Raw genomic sequence first — 21,190 nt, forward strand, 5'->3', positions numbered from 1 at the left:
TCAGAATCTTAGACTTCGACAAGTCGGAGAACCAAAACTTCAACTCTGCAGCAAGTGCATTTCTCAGCATATGCAGAAACGATATACATAACGCAGTATCCCAAATCTTACAATGACATGGAGCACTCTTGGATATAAAATGTACCGCACACCTCGCAACACACTAACTCATCAAAGCCCCCAAACATTTCAGCGCTCAAGAACACTCTCAAAGATGCATAAACCTATTATACTCACACTACTATTAGACTGTACAAAAGTAACAATCTCCAATCAAATCAATTAGGTAAAAATCTAAATTAACTTGAATACAGCATACATTAATACAATCCAAGCAGTTCAATTAGTATTGCAGGTATGAAAGGTAACATATGCTAAGGAAGGCAAACAATTGTTTCCAAAAAGTAAAGTCTCTAATTCTAAGCTGAGATTGGAGCCAGTCGGAGAAATTCAGAAGCAGTAGGAGTCACCTAATATAGCATCAAAAGAAGAACCAGATTATGGTTCCAGTTCGAATGAGAAGGAATGTACTGGCTCTCAAGAGTATCTATATGAGCAGAAAAATAAGGAGCATTGGACTCAAGAGTAGGAAAAGAACATTGTCCTGCCAAGGTGGGCAGAGGCAAGTTTCGTAACTAACTAACAAGCTTCACAAGTCAAAAAAATATATTTTGTCTCATTTAGGAGGGGTGTGATTTATAAAGAACGGTTTAAAGCCTTTGGTGACCTGATATAGTAAGAGCAAGGTGGGGAAAAAAGCTTTTACATAGTTAAAAAGTATTGCCTAAGCATAAAGAGTCTTGACTTGGGCTACCACTAAAAGTCTACAAACAAATAACAAAGAAATAACAGACATATTTGCCTTTACTTTCTCCCCTGGATTTATTCTTTGTCTGTCTTGCCTGAAGAAAGCTGGGTTGGTAAGTAACCGATTTCGTGAGAAAAAAGGTATGATTTTCACTTTAGTTTCTTGCTGTTAGCATGGAGGGCAGTGTGCTGCGAAAAGGCATAGTGCCAGATTCACGAAGGGCTGCGTTACCCTTGCATCATGCAAGGAGACTTGTAGTAACTTGAACCCTTAAGTGGGATTTAATAAGCCACGCAAAGCCACCTTGCATGGATCTGCAGGGGGTTAATAAATCTAATGTAATGCAAGGCAACACATTTCGCTGCCTTGCTTCACCTTGCCTCAAGGAGGCGTTCCATATGTGGAATGTGGGCATTCCCACACATCCACTCATGGATTTTGGTAATGCATCAAATTCTACACCTCTCAGACCCAGGCATAACGAGGGGAAATGCATTCAGGATTACACATCACACATAGAAAAACAAAAATGCCTTTTAGGATAGTTTTTAGGCAGGAAGGTGTCCCTTCCTACACAAAAACAATCCTGCATGTGACACATGAACCCTTGAACCATGGTGCAAGGGTGCCTGAATTGGCGATAGGCAGAACACAATGAACCAGAGCAGGGAGGCCGCAGAAATGTGCCAGATCTTTGTAAATATGGCACATTTCTGATGTCTCCCTTTCATGCAAAGCAGGGCAGCAAGATGCCTTGCTGCGCTGTATTGCGTGAAATGTTAGCAAATCTACGCCCATAATGTGGAACTAGTGGTTCCTCATAAGGAGGAGACTTTGAACTGCATCAGGACGCACCCTTGCTTTGAAGTGATGAATACAACAAAGTTTGATTGTTTAAAGGCTTCCAATAGAACTAAAAAATGTAACATGTGCCTTGAAAATTCTCATTGGTATGCTTGCTGGAGCAAAAACATGCTGGCTGAAGTTACATATACAATCAATTGAAAATAAAAAGAAATCTGAATGTGACTGCTGTATGATGTGGTTTCTACATGTAACTTGTTGCCAGTCCCAAATCACTATTGAGATCAATAATCCCATATAGTAAAAATCTTAACAAACCTCCCTTGGCTTACCCCATGTGGATATCAAGCACCGAATCAATATGAATCACATATTGTTTTTTATTGCTTATCAGGACCAGTTGTGTGGACACTACACTCAATGTGGCCACCATGTAGCTTTTGGCATTGCATACGCCATACCCAGTATGGTAACCATGTATTATGATATCACCTATGCCAGTGTGGTGTGGTGGCCATATTGGTTATAAAAGCATGTTATGGTAGCGTGAAGTCAATACTGTACGCCAACCGTTAGCAAGCCTAAAGGCTACAGTACAAGACCAATAAGATAACATTTTCTATTAAATTGAAGACGCAAAAATAAGTTTGGGATGTTTCATGTTGTGATTTAGGTTCCCGAACCTTAAACATGTAATTTATGGCCAACCAAACCAGCAGGAGTAGCTATATCTCTAGTCTCTCTGAGTTCTTGTAAGTTGGGATATGAAGATTCATGGGAGGTATCTTACTTACCAGTCCTAAGTCTGGTACATTTCAAGTTATGTGTTTTCACGTATATCCAATTATTGTATCAAAGCTGATAATCGTTCATTTTTCACGTATATCCAATTATTGTATCACAGCTGATAATCGTTCATTTAACTGAATAACCGAAAACATGTGGATTAAACAAGGTAAATGCTTTTGCCAGAACCAGACTTGTACATTTATATAATGCTAGGAGAGCTTGCACTGTCAATTTAGCACGTATCCCCCCAGCGTGGCTCCTTAAGCAATTGTTAGTCATGCAGATATTTATAAAACTTTCAAAGTGAGCATTGCACTTTAACAAAGCACTTGCCTCCCCACTCGTACTGCCACTAATACAATACGGGTGTACACATTCAATACGGACAAGTATTTGAGCAGGCTCTTTCACTGCAGTGCTCGCTCTGTCACACAGGCAGGGTGCCAACTGAATATCTGAGTGTCAAGAAACTAACAAAATGAAAGTACTTCTTTTAAAAACAAAAGGGCAATGTGCTCTTATTTCAGTTAATTGCTTTAAAGTCTGTATGTCATTTATTACTGGTGTATACGGTAGGATGGCATATTTAAAGCAATTGGTTATTAGTTGGTGAGGAAGTCACTCCTTTCCAAGTAATAAGGACTAAGGGGCTCATTAGGATCGCGGACGGACTTGAGTCCGTCCGCGACCCCAGAGTAGGAGGGAACGTCCGCATGGGCAGCGGCGTTCCCTCCATGAAGATTAGGATGTGACCGCCAGGGTGGCGGTCACATCCTCTATCTTTAACATTGCGGCGGGTGCAGCTTCAAGCTGCACCCGCCGCAATGTTAAAAATGCATACATTGCATTTGTATGCAGAAAGCGGCAGGCACCGCGCGGTGCCTGCCGATTTCTGCATACAAATGCAGGGGGGTACCGTGGGTACCACCCATGTGCACCCCCCACCCCCCCTTCACCCAGGGGGCCCGCAACGGGCCCCCAAAGTCAAAGTCCGTATGCTTTTCCACGGCGGAAAAGCCGCCGTGGAAAAGCATCTCTTTTACACTATCCTAATATGGCTGGCGGTGTCTGATAGACACCGCCAGTCATGTTACAGCTTTTCTGCCGCGGTTGTAAGTCAACCGCGGCGGAAAAGCGGCGGACTGAAACCAGGACCCACCAGCCATCCTAATGTGGCGGTGGGTCTTTGGTGGGTCCGCAGAGGATTTTCCGCATCCTCCGGCCGGCGGTGGCTTCCGCCGGCCCGGAGGATGTGGAAAATCCTCCATCCTAATGAGCCCCTAAATACTGTCAGGTCAAACACACACGTTCAAAGAATAAGCCTGGGCTCAATCTCTGGTAGCTATAACACAGAGCAGACAAGCTTAACTTAAGGAAAGTGAGTAAAGTATCGAGCAGTACCAAAACAATTTAAACATCAAACACAACATAATTAAAAATCCCACAACAATTTCTAAACAGGAATTGTTAATTAGAAAAGGTACACTAAAATTATAAAAATCTGTCCAGAAGAAACAGAGGTATGAGTTTTTAAAGATTTAGGACAAGGAAACATTGATAAAGTAAATTGCTAATCATAAGTAACTATTCACGGTTGATCAGTCTTGCCACAATCGAGTAGAGGTCAGATACTACAAGCAGATGATTCCAGTCAAAAAATATTTCTGTCTGACTTAGACGCTGAAATGAAAGCTGAAATTCTCCAGCAGGGCAAGTTTGCAGGCTGTATCCGGTGAAGACCTTTTGAAGTGAGACAGCCATTAGATGATGCCCTGCTGAAGCTTTCTGGTTTGGACAGAACAGCTGCAAGTGGAAAATCTCAAGTTTTGCACTGGTCAAAGGCCTCTGGTCAGTTGGATAATTTTTGACCCTTCCTCCAGTCAAGATTTCTACCCACTGACTTTCTCATTTTTGAAGCTCATAATCACTCAGTGGGGAAAGCTAGGAAGCTGTATCCGATGAACTCCTCTGAGAATCGGTCACCTTTGCTGCAAGGTTCTACTGAAGTTCCAGAGGTGTTTGAAGTCCAAATATTTTCTAAGTCACATCTTTTCAGGCTTACTGAAGTAGTTCCTCTTGGTTTCTTGTACCGCTCCCAGGACCTCAAGAAAAGGTCTTAGGGGGCAGGACTCACTTCAGCTGAGCCCACCAAGAAGGTCCAGCACAGGCCCACCTCCTTCTGAACAGCCGGTCACTCCAGGAAAAATTATTTTTTTAGTTTGTTGTGTCCTTGTAGCCTTTCAGGAGGTCAGCCAACTGACCATTGGGAGTCTTCTTCTTAGTCCTGGGTACCAGAGGGAGCAGGTCCAGCTTCTTAAATCTCCCCACAAACCACATACAGCAAGTCCAGCACCTTCTGTTCTTCAAAAGGTCCAAAAGTGTTCTGATAAGCTGGGAGTAAGATGCCACTTTTTTAAGATTCACTAATCAGCAGATAGGGGTGACTCTCCCTAACCAGAGAGAAAAGAGCTTCCAGGGGCAACCTTTCCAATTTTGCAGCACATCTTGTTTGCCGTACTGCAAACAATCCTACAATGATCTATTCCTACTGCAAGACAACTTGGCAACACCGTTCTGCCCTTATAGGTTTCTGGTGTCCCAGGAAGGGATGGATTTAGGAAATTGAGCAGTCCGCACAAGCCCAATCCCATCAAATTGGTTCTGGAACGAGCTCCCTCTACCACTGGACTGATGTTAATCGGGCTGCATTTGGAGCAGGGACCAAAAGCTTCTCTTCCCCAGATCTCCCATTACAGTTAACTATGAATGAGCAGGCCTCACCCTGGTCCCTTTCAAGTTAGTGAAAGTCCTGAACCCTCACATTGTCAGGTCAAAAGAAACAGTTAGGCACAAGAGAAGGAAAACATGAAAGAGAGGGCACAAAGGACAATGGAAATTACACAGTTGACTTGTAAGACTACATTTCATAGAGTCAAAGTTTCAACCCAAACTATTAGAGGACCAGCACATCAGTAAGCCAGGGTGGAGTTCACTGAGTTCCGCTCTGTGGAACTCCGCAAACTGACCAAAAAACCCCAACACATTACGTGGAGTTCCGCAAGCGGTGGAGTACATTTGGTCATGCCGTTTGCATTGATTTACGGCGCCGGGTGTTTGTCCGACCCTGTAAAATCAGTGCAAATGGCACCATGTGCAGCGCAAGAGGGCACTGTTCTTTTCTTGCCGCTGGAGTAGATTTTCTACCCGAGAGTCAGCTTTCTCAACGTGAACGTAAAGTTTCTCAATGGGAGTGTTTGTGACAATCCGCGACTCCCCGCATTGAAAAATGTTACCGCCCGCATTGAGAAATCTCACCAGGAGGTAGATTTCAATGTCAGAGTGGAGTTTTTCAGAACTTCGTGTGCTCCACGGAGTACAGAAAACTCTGCTAACTCTGAGAGCGAAGTTCACCGTCCAGGCCTACACATCAGACAGACTTACAATTAAATAGTGGCAGACAGATTATTTTAGGCCCGGCTCACACTGGGAGCCTTGTCTACCAATAGCATTGTGACTCGCGAGTCACATTAGTTCACTCCTGGCTTGAATCATTCCTTCACCTTTATTTCTTTTCCTCTGTTCAGTTCCCCTCAGTCTTCTGAACCTTCTCCTGTTGCAATTTGTTATCTGCCTCCTTACCCTTTTGTTTAGCTATATTTCCCGTCCAATCTTTCTCCTTTCCGTGCCGCAGTGGTCTTCATCTTTCACTCAAGTGTTGATTTTGAAGTACACCAGATCTAGTTACAGGGCACAATCTGCCTACAGCGGGTAAGTACCAATCTATGGCTGTATGTTGCACTTCCTTCCCTACGTATGACCCTTTATGAATTTGTGTTCTCTCTCCAGAGGTGGAGGTCTAACCTTGAAAAACTAGCAACCTGTAGGAGCGTCTCCCTCTCTCTCTTAGTTTCCTAATCTCATTTTCCCTATCAGCTGGACCTTCGCTACAATCCTTGACCTAATACAAGGGCAAGAGATTGGCTCAAAATCTTTGTGCTCGCATGGCTGAGTCCATGACCATCAACTATCCTTCCTGAGCTTAGAGGAGTCCCAGACCTCACACCCATGTATTCCTGCCAAAAGGCCTATGCCATTGTCCCTGTTCTGGTAGCAGTTTTACACTCCTTAATGGAAAGCATTGACAGGGGCCCTCTGCTCGCAGGCTAATGTTAATTAGCCTACCGGATTGTGAGGCAGACTAAGGGCCTGATTTAGATCTTGGGGGATGAGTTATTCTCTCACAATGGTGACAGATATCATGTCTGCTGAAATATAAATCCCATTATATCCTATGAGATTTATATTTTGGCGAACAGGATATCCGTCACCGTTGTGACAAAGAAACCTGTCTACCAAAATCTAAATCAGGCCCTAAGTCGGCCTTTTCAGAAGTTATCTTTCATAAATATTTAACAATAATTCAACTTTACTATTAAATTGGATTTTTAACCAAAACATTTTTATTCGGTTATAGGTTCCATCATGAAGTAACAATCAACAAGCATTTCAAGTGATTGCAATCTTTTCATATCCGGCACATAGATGGTACCGCACAAGTGGAGGTGTGACATGTAATGTCCTGAACCAATTAATCTCATCTACTCTCCACATGTTTACATTCAAAATGGAAGTAATGTTTTCATGTGGAGTAGTTTCCAGAAAGTATCTAGGAACTGTAAGCATGCTCTTCACTTTAACCACAAGTTCTATTCTAATGGGAACAGTAAGTAACTGTAAATAGAAGAAGAGTGATACAGTTTTCTGGCCCCAAATGTATGGATATAATCATACTTAGAAAAGGTTGAACAACTTAAAACATGGGGAGTATGATATTGAGGGTGCTCCTTTTATTGACTATTGCTTACAGGGGTCCCAAATTGAATAAAATTCCTCATCCGTGTCTGAGATATTACATGTCAGTTTTTCCATAGTCATTACATTCCAGAGTCTTATCCACCAATGGATTATGTCCGAGGTTCAATTTTCCTCCAGAAGAAACCACCACTGTAGTCTTTGCAGTCCCCCAACAATTTCATATCAAGATCTCCTCTGGAGTGTGTAGTGTCTTGTGAGTTAGTGATGACTGGACCCTTTTTGTTCCTGATGGACTCGGTAGAACTATGACGGTGTTGATCAGGTTTGGTAAATAGAGTTCATGTTTAGAACGTTGATTTCACAGCTATACGCACAGGAATAAAGATTTGTAATACTAAGCTCTGTGTATGTCGTATTCATCTACGTGTATCCAAGCTGGGGAGGATGCTACAGAATGGTAATGTATATTCAAAATCTCTTCTATAGAGGGAAGAAATGCAAAGGACCCAGAGAGCAGGTACTCCAGCAAAGTTCTCAGAGATGAAAAGACATCTTTCTAGGACAGTTTCATTTTAGGATAATTCCACCAAATGTCAACCCCTAGAGAGCCACAATCTCTCCAGCAGTTTGGGCTAACATGGAAAATATTCTGTGTAGTTTAGTCAGACATAAGTACCTGTCAGACATAAGTTTAGAATGGGCCTTCCCTCTAAAAATTATTTCTGATGCTTTTTTAATGAATTGCCATAGTTGTGCCAACTGTGTCTCTGTAAACTCACTGCCTAGCATGACATCCAATTAACCCTTATATGGGTGGTTTACATCTAGATTGGCTCTGTTAGGAGTCAATACAGTACAGAAATGTTGCCCAGTGCCCCTGTAGTGTTCATAATACAATTCTACACGGGAGTTAAGTATCTAGTACTTTTACCCTTATTACGGGCTGCAGCACCTATTGTCTCATTTGTGGATAGTGCCATCTTTCTTTCTCATTACGGCAAAACTCCTTCTTACAATCAATTAATGATTTGTTTTTGTCCCTTGTACAGCATATCACTCAACAGGTAGTAGTCCTCCTCTCTCCAGATATTGAATGGGCCTGGTTTTAATCCAGTAGCAAATGCACAGGAATAGTGGCTAGCATGTAAAGAGAGGGATATGTAGTTAAAACCAGTTGTTTCTGCCTTTCATCCCAGATCATTCATGTAGTTCTTGTAGGCGTGCTACAGTAGACATTGGGTGGTCTATCTTGTTGGGGACTTCGAGATCAAGTCCCACAGGTAGGGGCCCACAAGTGCTCTGTTCATGGGCACCTAGAATTTTTCAGACTCACAGGAGCTCCAATCTGTAAGGATCCACTGCTGTGCCACCCTATGTAGGTGTGCATGCCTGGGAGTGGGCAATCATGATGGGTCTGCTCTGCAATGGAAACATTAGATATTCCCCACTTTTTGAGGACTACTCTGGCCTTTGTATATCAATAGCCACCAAGTATCACTGATATAAAGTTGGGACCTAGCCCCAAATTTCCAACGTTTTCTTCAGAACTGACCAATCCACCGGATCAAATTACTTTTCCGGAACTACCACCACCACAATCACCAGTACAGCCTTCTTTTTCGTCTTTTCATTGAGATGCACTACTCTTCTAATATTGTCCTCTGTTTGATGATGCTTATTAAAGCCTGATTGATGGGGGTGGGTTAGATAGGGGAAGATGGTTTTCAGTCGCTGTACTAAGATTATAGTGTACACTTTAACATCGAGATTTAAAAGAGCCTCGGGTCTGTAAGAAAGGCATTTCCCTGTTTCCTTTCCTTGTTTGAGTATTAGGAAAAACAAGGCCTCTGCCCTTGTTGGGGTGACACCACTTTTGAATGCAAAGGAGTTGTAAAGTTGCGCAAAAGTGGGTGTAAAAAGGCTAGACTAGGCTTTGTGAAAGCCTATTCTAGCCTTTTCAGGCCTATGCCTCATTGGGTTTCTTTAAATTTTACTCACACTTGGCTTCTTCTTCAGTGATTGGGGCCTCAAGTTCCTCACAATGTACCTACAGGGTTTTTGGAAGAATGTGGGTCACCAAATATTCGTCATGCTTAGTTTGCAAATGCTGGTCCGCTGTATATGAAGGAGTTTAATAGTAAGTCGTAAGTAACTCAAGTCTTTATTTGGTAGTTAATTAAAACCATTCAAATAATTAAAAAAATACATTCCTCAATACCTGAGGTAATATTTAGACAGATAATTTGACAAGCATACTTTCATCTGTACCAGGGTAACATTTAGCTCATTGTGAACAAAATTAATTTAATGTCTAATGCATTCTAAAACCCTATGGGGCTCAAAGCCATCAAATTACCCCATCTCACCCTAATGTATCAAAAATGTAGTGCAAAAAGATGCAAAACTCAAGTGCCTAATGCATACTTCACCATTTAAAAGTAGCTAATTCTATATGACTGAAAATCACTGTGTTAAGAACAATTAAAAAACAGTAGTCAAATCAATGTATTCGTAATAAGTTATAGAGCACCAATATTTTGTATAAGTGTGCCAGGCAGAACACCAGTTCACCTAAAAAAAGGTTGGTACCTGGAGATCCAGATAGAAAGTGCATGGTGCATAAGTTTAGACCAAAAACAATTCAAGGTAACATACCTGACGGATAGCACTTCACTCTCTTACTGCTGTCTTATTAGAAATGATGGTGCAGAATGCTCCAGCACCTGTGCCATTGGTTACAGATTCGTACAACAAAATTAACAAAAGGAGGTGCACCGAACAAAATACATTTAGTCCGTTGTGATTTCTTTATTTTCTTTCTTTATTTTGATTTCAACATACGTAGGCTTTCCTGTTTTCAGTTTCTATTTTTGGTAAATTCTGGTGTTTTTTTTTCAGTGTTTTCAATAACTTAAAAAACTGTGTTTATCAGTGGTTACAAGTTTTTGCGCCATTAACAAACAACAGAAACTGTGTTTTCCAGTATTTATGAATTTGCTTTTATTATTGCTTGCTTTCTGAACTGATAGTGCATGTCTATAGACAATGTGCATACAGGGTGTAGGAGGTTCAATTACATTTAAAAAAAAATACCTATTGTACTGCATCATAGTACTGCTAAAAGTGCTAAAAGTGTTACCTAGCCAACTCACAAGGAGATGTTTCACATCTACACTAATTACGTTGAACACTTGGTAGACAAGGGAGTTTTCAGACTCTAGTTTTTTTTATTATGTTCACTTCAGCCATCATGTTTTCCTGTAAAAATCCAAGAATGCAGTAGAGTGTACTTCTTTTCACATCAGTATAAATATGCAACCAGAGATCTTCACATTTCTTGACTTTTGGCATTATCACTAAGCACAAATTCTGTAAACGGTCGCCACATGGATAATATAGCATTCACCGCCTCTAGGACTGAGAATCACCAGCTAAATGACACAGTTGGGATTACTCTTTTATTGATGCCACACAAAGCACAAAATGAGAAATATTCATGTTATAGTTCCAGCGCATAATAAACAGTACACCAGAATGGACTACAAAGTCAATAGCATTTTTCATTATCTCTGAAGATTGTAAAGATGGTTTCAGCAGACTATCTTGCAAATGGCAAGGGAAGCACTTCAACTCAGGTATTGATTTTTTTTTCTTTGAAATGCATTTAGTTTGTGGTTGCGAAGGTGTTTTTTCAGTGTTGATATGTTTAAACTGATGAGGGCTATTTTCCTTTCAGTGGGGTTTTATCAGTTATTATAGGTTTAAACCTAAAACCGGACAGCCTAAACATATGGTAATAAAAACAGCCAATGCATTTCGTTCCTCAAAAATACAAGCTTTTGAAACTTCATCAGGGCTTTAAAGGCAGAATGCACGTATGTCGTATGATCCCGGATGAAAATTAACGCAATGCTTTGTAGTGGAGTGGCGCTCCAATGTATCCAATTTTCTCACCTTTTACAGGAGTTTGTAAATGAATCGTTGAAAGTAGAGTCCTAGGAAGATGTACTCCTGTTAGTGGAGAAGTGCTCCAAGTAATAAGATGTGCTGCCGTGATACGCGGTCTGAGTCCTTCCTGCGGGCTATCTGGAAGAGAACGAAACTCCTTGGCTGTTTTTATGAGCATATGTTCATGTCAAAATAAATAAAGAAAATAAAGAAATCACAACGGCCTAAATGTGCTTTGTGCGGTGCATGATGCATAAGTACAGATTAAATCTTATAGTATACAGGTCGTTTAATTCAGGGCTCTTTGTCAATCTAATCTCATGACTACAGTGTCCATAAACTTCACTGGCAATAGGCCTGCTGTCCTTACCCTGGAAGCAGTGATTGATTGCATCCTTGAGGGCCTGGATATTCAATTCTCTAAATATGGTCTTTAACCAGTAACTTCTTTCCCACTCATAGCTGAGGCAGGTGCACAATACATGGGCCAAAGTTTCCTTTGGATAGGAACAGAAGAGACAACAGCTGTCAACTTGTAGGTACTTCCAACTTCACCCACTTCGCCTGCATCAAAACGAGCCATCCTTCGTCTTAAAAAACATAGTAATTCCGTGATAAGGGCAGTGACATATACGGTTGGGATTTAGGCTCGGTATAAGTTACTGATACATATTGATTATGTGCTTTTAATTGAAGGGTCAGAAGGTCTTTATTCTTTCACAACTTGTTAAGAGCCTTTCCTAAAAGCACCTTAAAGGTCACATACAATATATTGAGATCCAACAGATGGTATAATTCAAGCTCTTCTGCAAACTTCCTCACCACCACCTGCAGGGGGATGCTGGCAGATTAAAGAGATCTTTGGCCAGATGAAATGTTAAAATAATCTTTGTTCTATAAGGCCAAATTCTAATCTTATCTTGTGTTTATTTGTGGAATTTGGGAGACTGAATACTTGGCAAAAGAGTCTGGACTTATTGTTATTTAACCAGACCCCACATTTATCTGGCATTTCAGGCTGGACTGTTCCAATTGGGCGCAGGGTCAAGACTGATTTGCATACAGCTAGGTTCGAACTGTAATGGCACAGGGAGCAAAAAATCGATGGGTTTAGGTCCGGATCCCTGTACTGGGGTGAATGTATGACTTGTGCTTCATTCTGTCCATCAATTGTTGTTTTTGCAACTTTAGCTAGCAGATAGAGGTTTGCTGTTTACACTCAAATGAATTGTAATTCAAAATCCTCTTAATGGTGAAGTCAGAATTTAAGTTACAATTTTAAAAATGCCACTTTTATAAAACTAAAGGGTCCTGACATGTGATTTTTGGGCTGTTTATTTATTAATTAGACTTAGACCATTAATTCATTTAATGAGTCTGAAGTATTTCACTTACTTATGTTTATGACTTTTTTAAGCATGATAGAACATTATTAAAGCATGTACATAAAAAAGACAGACTACCTGTGACATCACACAAATTGATACCGTTCTCAACATAGAAACTAAACAAACATTGTGAACAAAAAACATATGTACATATTGTACATCAACCAGTCGTTTTTAAAAAAAACATACCTGCCTTATGGGTGATTTTTTTCAAACTTTTTCAAATCACTCATAAGGCTGTTATGTTTTTCTTTTTAAATGACTGGTTGATGTACATGTCACAGGTAGTCTGTATTTTTTATGAACATGCTTTAATAATGTTCTATCATGCTTAAAAAATCATAAACAGAAGTAAATGAAATACTTCAGACTCATTAAATGAATTAATGGTCTAAGTCTGTTTAATAAATAAACAGCAAAAAAATCACTGATCAGGACCCTCTTTTTGATAAAAAGTTTTATTGGCCCTGCCTGACCTGTCTCGGGCCAAACCCCCCTTTTGATTAACTCTTAGAAAGTTGTCATTTTCTTTTTCAAACCACTGTGCTATCTGCCAGTGTCCTGTGTCACGTAACTGTGGATGACTCTACTGTTGCGTTTTTTTTATCACTTCCAGGGAGTAGAAAAAGTGTGGACAGGATGGGCCATCCTGACAAAATGGCTGGAGAAAAGATGCGCACAGCTTCACTTATACTCCAAAGGACTTTGCCCACAAGCACACACAACAGAAATTGATACCTGCCTTTTTTTACCTCCAGTTTGAGCATTTCCCAGGGAACGGGAAGAACTTTCCAGACTAGTTGTGGGAGTAGGACCGGGAGTCTGGCACCCAGTATAAATATTGGACTTTCTGAGCCACTCTTTAGAGCACTTCTGGACCTGTTGAAGAGGCGGAATAAGGAATACTCTGCTACCAGAGAGCTGTCCTGCTGCTTGAAGGACTTCCTTCCTGCCTGAGAAGGAAGATTGAACCTTCTTTCTCTCATTCTAGGCTACCCGAAGTGACTACATGGGTCAATTCGTTGATCCCCCCATGTGAACTACAGGGACACAGCAAGCTTTATAGGCCTCACTGTAACTGCCCAGCTGCAAATGGACCTGCCTGAGCCCTGCTGTTGGCCTCTGCTAGGGTAAATCCTGATTCCCAAGGGGTGCCCCCCAGGTCCTGGTTCTTTAGATGACATCAGTGATAACTCCTCCAAGAAGAAAAGGTGAAAATCCTGAAGTGTTTGCCCCTAGTGACTATGAACAAGCCTATCTGCACCAAGACTCTGACGACCATGACAAACTTCAATTCAAAGCTCCAGTGGAACCTGCGCTCCGCATCGCAACTGTCTGTGTTGACCAGCAATGTGAGACCTGCATTTCATGCTACAGCCAGCGATGAACGCCAAAGCAAAGCTACAGCAACAATTGTACAGAATATCTGCATTTTCATTTTATTACTGTTTGTGTGCTGCATAAATTCTTTACATGTTGCCTCTAAGGTAAGGGTCACTGCTTTAGTGCCAAGCTACAAAATGGGCACTTCTGTGGGGACCATGACAAGGATTGTAGTTGATGCCTGAGTGGGCCATCACCTTCCCGCAACCAATAACCTAATTTCTTACATTAACTATTCAGTAATGTTTAAAAAGATTTAAATACAGTGTAGATCAATTAGGCAAAGGTATGTACTTAATCTAATAACTATACTGAGAAGATCATTCTGTACATCTGAAAGTAATTTTTACAGTCTCAAAAAACTCCTCCTTCCTTCCTTTAAAAAACCCCAACACAACTGTATAGCTGGAGATAGTATCAAAAAGCATATCATAGTATGGGTTTCCAATAGTGCTGTGGGGAACCCCACATTATAGTGAGAGCCTCCTTGGCCCAAGTTAAAGGACATTGTGTACACCATAATTGCAGGGATTGAGCCATCCCTTGAGACCCCCGCGGCCATTCTATTTTGGCACATTCCAGTGCTGATATAGATTTCAGTGACAGGTCTGCAATTAAGGATGCCGGTTGCTCCTGATGGTATCACTCCCAGCGTGAATATCGTACTTGGTAATAATCTGCAAAGGCCATAGCAATGGCCTTTGTTTCTGTGAGCTATGGAAGGAGAGACCCCTGATCCCAGGAATCACCCAGTCAGCTGCCCCATGGGTTATTATTATTTCTGAGTTTGTATAGCGCCTGGTTACACTGTCAGTGTGTCCCCGCGCTGTCAGAAGAGCTAGTTGCTCCGTCAGTCAGACATAGACGGGGCTATTCTTTAGGAAAGAGGAATGTTTTAAGTTTCCTGCGGAAGATGAGCTCCGATGTTTCCACTCTTAAGCTCAGGGGGAGAGAATTCCATTTATGTGCCGCCAGAGAGCGAAAGGATCTACCCCCCATTCTGGCTTTCTTGTGTCTGGGGACAGCGAGGAGGCCTGCTCCTAATGAGCGGAGTTGTCGGGTAGGCGTATAGGGGCAGAGAAGGTTCCGAAGGAAGGCCGGGCCCTTGCCATGTACGATCCTGTGACCAATACATAGGACCTTGAAGTCGATCCTTTCATTGATCGGAAGCCAATGAAGTGTTTGTAGAGATTTTTTTGAGGCGGCTCTTCTGGGCAGCCGGAGGACCAGACGGGCGGCAGCATTCTGGATTGTCTGCAGTCGACGCCGACTAGTGGCGTTGGCGCCTAGATACAAGGCATTGCCGTAGTCCAGTCTCGAAGTGACAAGAGCGTGGACCAGGGTCTTCCTTGAGGATTCTGGGAGCAGGTCCAGGGTCTTACGGAGTTTCCGTAGAATCGAAAAGCACGTACCAGCTACCCGTCTGGTGTGGTAGTCATAATTAAGCTTTGAGTCCACCCATACTCCAAGGTTCTTGACCTGATCACTGGGGGTAGGGAGAGGCCCCAGGGTCTGTGGCCACCAGGCAGATGACCAGACTGAGGGGGGTTTTCCTACAATTAGCACCTCAGTCTTGTCTCCGTTCAGACGGAGGCAGTTCTTCGCCATCCATCCAGCCAGCTCTTGGAGGCATGATGAGAAGTTCGCGGCGGCTTGTTCAGCTGGTTGGGTCAGAGCGACCACCAGCTGAGTGTCGTCTGCATATGTCACTACTTCCACCCCATAGCGCTCCGCAGTAATAGCCACGGGGGTGACATACAAATTGAAAAGGGTTGGACTGAGGCTTGATCCCTGAGGCACTCCTTGACCGAGGTCAAAGGTGTCGGAGCGTGCTCCTCCTTGCTCCACCGAGAAGCTACGGTTAGTAAGAAAAGATTCCAGCCATGACCAGGCCATGCCTGTCACCCCTCCTTTCTTCAGACACTGTAGCAACGTATGATGTGCTACAGTGTCGAAGGCTGCGCTGAGGTCCAGGAGCATTAGTGCCGCCACATGTCCGGCGTCCACGTGCTTCCTCAGTGCCTCAGTCGAAAAAAGGAGGGCAGATTCTGTGGAGTGGCGGGCCCGGAAGCCCGACTGGTTGGTATGCAGGAGGCCTCTGGACTCTATGTGTGCTGAGAGTTGTTGGTTAACCAGCTTTTCCGCCAGTTTAGAGAAGAAGGGTAGGAGCGAAATGGGGCGCAGGTTGCTAAGCTGGGACGCACTGATATGGGGTTTTTTCTTAAGAGGCAGTACAACTGCCTGTTTCCACCCGTGTGGGACCTTGCCAGTGTTAAAAGAGGTAGACAATATATGGCCCACGTACGGTGCTAGAAGACTCATGGCACTGGCCAGGAATTTGGCAGGGGCAGGATCATGAGGGGAGCCTGATTTGGTTCCTTTAGCAGTGGCTATCAGTAGGTCCTCCGTCGGAGCCTGGTATACAGTAAGGCAGTCTTCGATCTTTGCCTTCCAGGTCGCTTCTTCCTGAGGGGGTAGAAGGTTAGAGCCAGTTCTGGCATCGTCAGGGAAACTGGTGTAAATGTCACGTACTTTTTTGTGAAAAAATTCCGCAATGACGTTACAAGATTGTACTGAGATATCGGCCTGCTCTAAAGAGGGAGGGGATGTAGTGATCTCTTTATAGATCCTAAAGAGCTCCTTGGATGAGCAGTTAGCACTATCTATACGGTCAGCGTAGAAGGTCGCTTTGGTTTTCCTAATTAGGAAGTGGTATTTTTTCATGCTAGCTTTGTACACATCTCTTGCCTCTGGTAAATAGTTCTTTCTCCAGGCGCGTTCGAGCCTCTTGCAGGCTGCCTTGGTTTCTCTAAGAGCTGTGCTGAACCAAGGTGCAGTTTTGGTTAGCCGCTCCGGGCCCTTATTGGCCCAAGGGGCAGTGATGTTTAGGGCTTTTGTGATATGTCCATCCAGGGCCGTGCAAGCCTTGTCAACATCAACTCCTAAGTCTGTAGGGGAACCATTCCGTAGGAAGTGATATTCAAAAGAGTCCATGGAAAAACGGGCCCATTTCCTTTGTTGTTTATTAGCACTATGATGGGTTTGTTTATGGTGAGTCTTGACTAGGAGGTGAAAGGGGACTAGGAAGTGGTCGGTCCACAGCAAAGGGATGGGAGGGTCCTGCTTCAAATCCTCCAAATTGCTAAAGATGGGGTCCAGTTGGTGCCCCTGTCGATGGGTCGGGAGGAAGGAGGCTGTTTCTAATTGTATGGTTTGCAGCTCTTGACGCAAATCTTGAGTTGTTGAGGTCATCGAAGTGGAGATTAAGATCCCCTAATACCAGGAACTTCCTGTATCTCATGGCCAATGGGGTAGCGTTCTGGATGAGACTTTCCGCGAAGTTTCTGCTACCTCCCGGGGGTCTATAGATTAATAGGCCTTTGATGACCGTATTTTTGTCAATGCCGATGGAGAAAGCTCCAGTTTCGCTATCTTTTATATTAGCTTGTTCGAGGGAGCATGTCATATTCACTCTATAGATTATGGCAATGCCACCTCCCCTTCCCTTAGGTCTATCCTGCCTGCAAATTGCATAGCCAGGGGGAAGGGCCTCCCTGATTTCAGGGTCTGAGTCCTCGTCCAGCCAAGTTTCAGTGAGCCATAGTATGTCCCATTTGTTGTCTAATATAAGGTCGAATACTTCTAGTTTGTGTTTTTTGAGAGAACGACAGTTAAGCAGAGCGCCACTGATTTTCCTACTGTGCCCAGGTCGGGCGTTGTCGTTGGGCGAACTAGCTTTGGGATGCCTATTGAGGGTGAAACCACAGTGTTCACAAGGATTTGTAGGACTGCGTATACTGAGATCAATACTGTGCTCACATACCTTACAGTATTTGTTGCGAAGGTTGAGGAGCTCCTCTTTATTGTATCGGTTATCTGGGAGGTGAGGGCCAGGGGGTCTAGCCCCGTGCCCCGGACTGCCGCGGACGGGCGCAGACGGGCTTGCCTTAGGTGCGCCTTCGGCGCGCAAACGGCGCTCCCGCTGCGCTCGTCCGCTGCGCTTCCGGTGGCAACACATGATATGGGCGGGGGAGGGAGTGGCCAGCCAAGAAAGTAGTTTGCTAGATTTTTCTCCTCATTCATATATCCTGCTGGCAGTAGCCAGTCCAGACTGGTGAGCCTCACCCAGGCATAATTGGTGAAAGTTGTTCTGCCAAGCGTTACTTGGAGGTGTTCAGTTTCATCCAGCTCAGCCTTTTTCTCTAGGTGGGCAATGCGGGCCTCCACCTCTGTTATGTGCAGCTGTTTCATCTTCTCTCATGCTGTAAGGTGCGATCATGCGGTTCCCCCATTCAAGCCTTCATGGCTCCTCCATAGTATTCCCAGGTACACCACCATCTCGTTCTGTGCCAGGTATACTTACAGTTCTTGTGACAAGAAGTGTGGGACCTTTGGATGTTCAAGGCACCAATCATTCGGAAACTATGTGAGGCAGATTACACTGCTCAGGTAGCTCACCAGCAGCATTGCCAGGGTCACCGGGCAGATTTTCTTGTCCCTTTGTTACAAACAAGTCAGTTGCTGGCATCATGAAGAGGTTATCCTGCAACTGTGTGCCACTGAGGTATGTGTGCGTTCTAATGTCAAGGGACGCTACACCCTTAATGCATCAAAGAGGCCAAGTCTGGCAGCCCATGTTGCCAGCCTGGACTCTTTCCTTCAGTCCCTTCCCCCATGCTGTGCGGTCTATTCTTGGGTCCATCACGGTACTAAAATCACCTCCCAGTATTGTATGGCCATTGTGAGACACCTCCTCTTTTACCTTGCATTGTGTTGGCCCTGCCATCTTTGGATGAACATTTACACTAAAAAGGTGTAGGCCTGGCTAAAAGGGGCTGATCTTCCTCCAACTTCGGCTGGAGTTCATATTATCCCTATATTTATAAAGGGAGATAGAAATGAGCCAAAAATTATAGGGCGATAAGCCTCCTCAACAACCCCCAAAATATCTGCTCTCAGCTTCTGGTCAAACTCCAGGAGTGGTCAGAGGAAGCTAAAATGCTGCCTCCTTATCAAGCTGGATTCCAGTGCAAGAGTAGACCAAGTTCTTTGTTTTCTCATTATTGTTTGGAAATATACCTCTTATCAAACGATTACCTGTACGTGGGCTTTGTTGACCGTAGGGCCATGTTCAATCTGTTCCCTAGGCATACTGTTTTGGAGGTCCTTGGTGATTTGGGAGTACCCTCCAACATCCTAAATATTCTCATCAGACTTCATCAAGCTAACTTTGCGAGGGTAAGATGGGATCCCGAGAAAGAGCTGACTGATCATAACCTCATTAGCAGGGAAGTGCGCCAGGGGTACAAACAGGCACCTATTCTAGAATCCTTATTCATTAATGGGGTCATCAACCACCTTGATGTTGAGAGGGCAGATGTGCTGAAGTTTAGCGGAACTAAGATCCCTGTAATCCTCTTCTTGGGTGACACTCTTCTCCTCTCAAGAACTCGATCTAGGCTCAAACTCCTCTTAACTAAGTTTGAGGAGTTATGTGTGACAAGAGGTTTGGAAATCAACATGCTAGAAGCCCAAGCTCATGGCCTTCAGACCTCATAGAAACCTTTGGCGTCAGCTAACCCTTGGCTTGACCTTCTTCCAGTCAGTTTCAACCTTTGACTATCTTGGGATTGCTAGCTCCCTTTCTTGGTCACCCCAGATTCTTAAAAGCAGCTTGATTATTCCTCACACCTCGGCCAGGTTGGATGAACGGTTGAAAGTGTAGCAGAGTAAATGGAAATCTGGGAGGATGGATGGATGGGTGGGTGGATGAAAGGATTGAAATGTAAATGGAATTCTGAGGCAATGGATGGATTGGTGGGTAAAAGGATGGTAGAGTCAATGGACATCTGAGAGGATGGGTCGATGCCATAGTAAATGGAAATCTACAGATGTATTGATGGATGGAATGGCCAATGGATAGATAAAATGGTAAAAGACTGAATGAGGGATGAAAGACTAAATGGATGGCACAATGTAAGGTGAAATATTTGATATCGGCAGGAGGAGGGAAGACTGAAAGGATGATGGATTGATTCTTGGATGGAAGAGACAAGGGAGCTCTTCTAGGGGGGTTTAGGCTCAATTACTTTACTTGTTTGATGCCCTCGGAGCTTTGGTTCAAAGTGGGGTTGGGGGTATTTTGACTTTCTGGCTACTTCCTTGCCCTGGCTGACAATTAGACCTCTTCACTAAACAATCTGCTTCATATCACTGTAAATCTGTAAATTACTCCCTCATGATTTTGCCTACTGTCGAAATTCATCACATCAAATCCCTTTAATGTTGCTGTGTAAAGAATTTCTGGGCATTCAACGAATCAAAATTAGATAAATAAGCTAGTTTCTATCAAATGGAAGAATTGTTCAATTATACTTCTAAGCAATTGTTTCTAGTTTATATTTGTAAACGTCTCCATACTAATTGTGACCTAGCACCGGGCAATTATTCACAAGATTCCTTTATTTGTGTTCTTGCCTATGACCCATCGGCCCCAAATAGTACATGGAAGCATTCAGGACTATTGTCCTTGTTGACATAAATCCTTGGTCTAAAACCTTAAAACCTTGCATTGTTCAAAAGCACAGAGTTTTCTTGATTCTTGCAGCTTCCTAAGCCTGAAATGCTTGACTTGCCATTCCGGTAGGGTCAATAACCCTACCGGAATGGCAAGTCAAGCATTTAATCTTATTTTATCTTTCTGTGGCTCAATATATTTTCAATTCTGGTTTATCTTTCCTGGTCAGTTCGTCATGGTTCCATTTCAAATACCGTTTTCCATTCTATTTCTGAGGTCCATCGTTGGTTCCATGCGATTTTGTGACATACATGAAAAATGTAGCAGTAGTAATTTTCGTAATCTTCTTGCTAAGTTTGTCTTCCTGTCTGCCACGGATTAAGAGCTTTGTTTGCTGTAGTTCCATTATGACTATTGCCAGCGGGCAATAATGTATTATTCCCTAAGATCTATTTTATCAAGAAACTCTCAACATCTCGAGGCCTGATACAATTCAGAGCTTGCAAGCTTTGAATCACAATGTATAAAGGCAGAACACTGTTGGAGAATAAGAATGGCATTCTTAAAAAGGTGCATTGGAAGGTGTGGAAGCAATATAAATCCAACTGGGAATTCAGACACCATCTATTGTCAAACTTACATTGGTCAATCAAAGAAATAAATATGTTTTTTGCATTTCTCAATGAGCAGTCCAATCCCTCTTAGTGATCAGCTTGCTGCCATCTTTTCCTGAAAAAT

This window comes from Lissotriton helveticus, chromosome 10 (genome assembly GCF_964261635.1).
Source record: "Lissotriton helveticus chromosome 10, aLisHel1.1, whole genome shotgun sequence".
Lineage (NCBI taxonomy): Eukaryota > Metazoa > Chordata > Amphibia > Caudata > Salamandridae > Lissotriton > Lissotriton helveticus.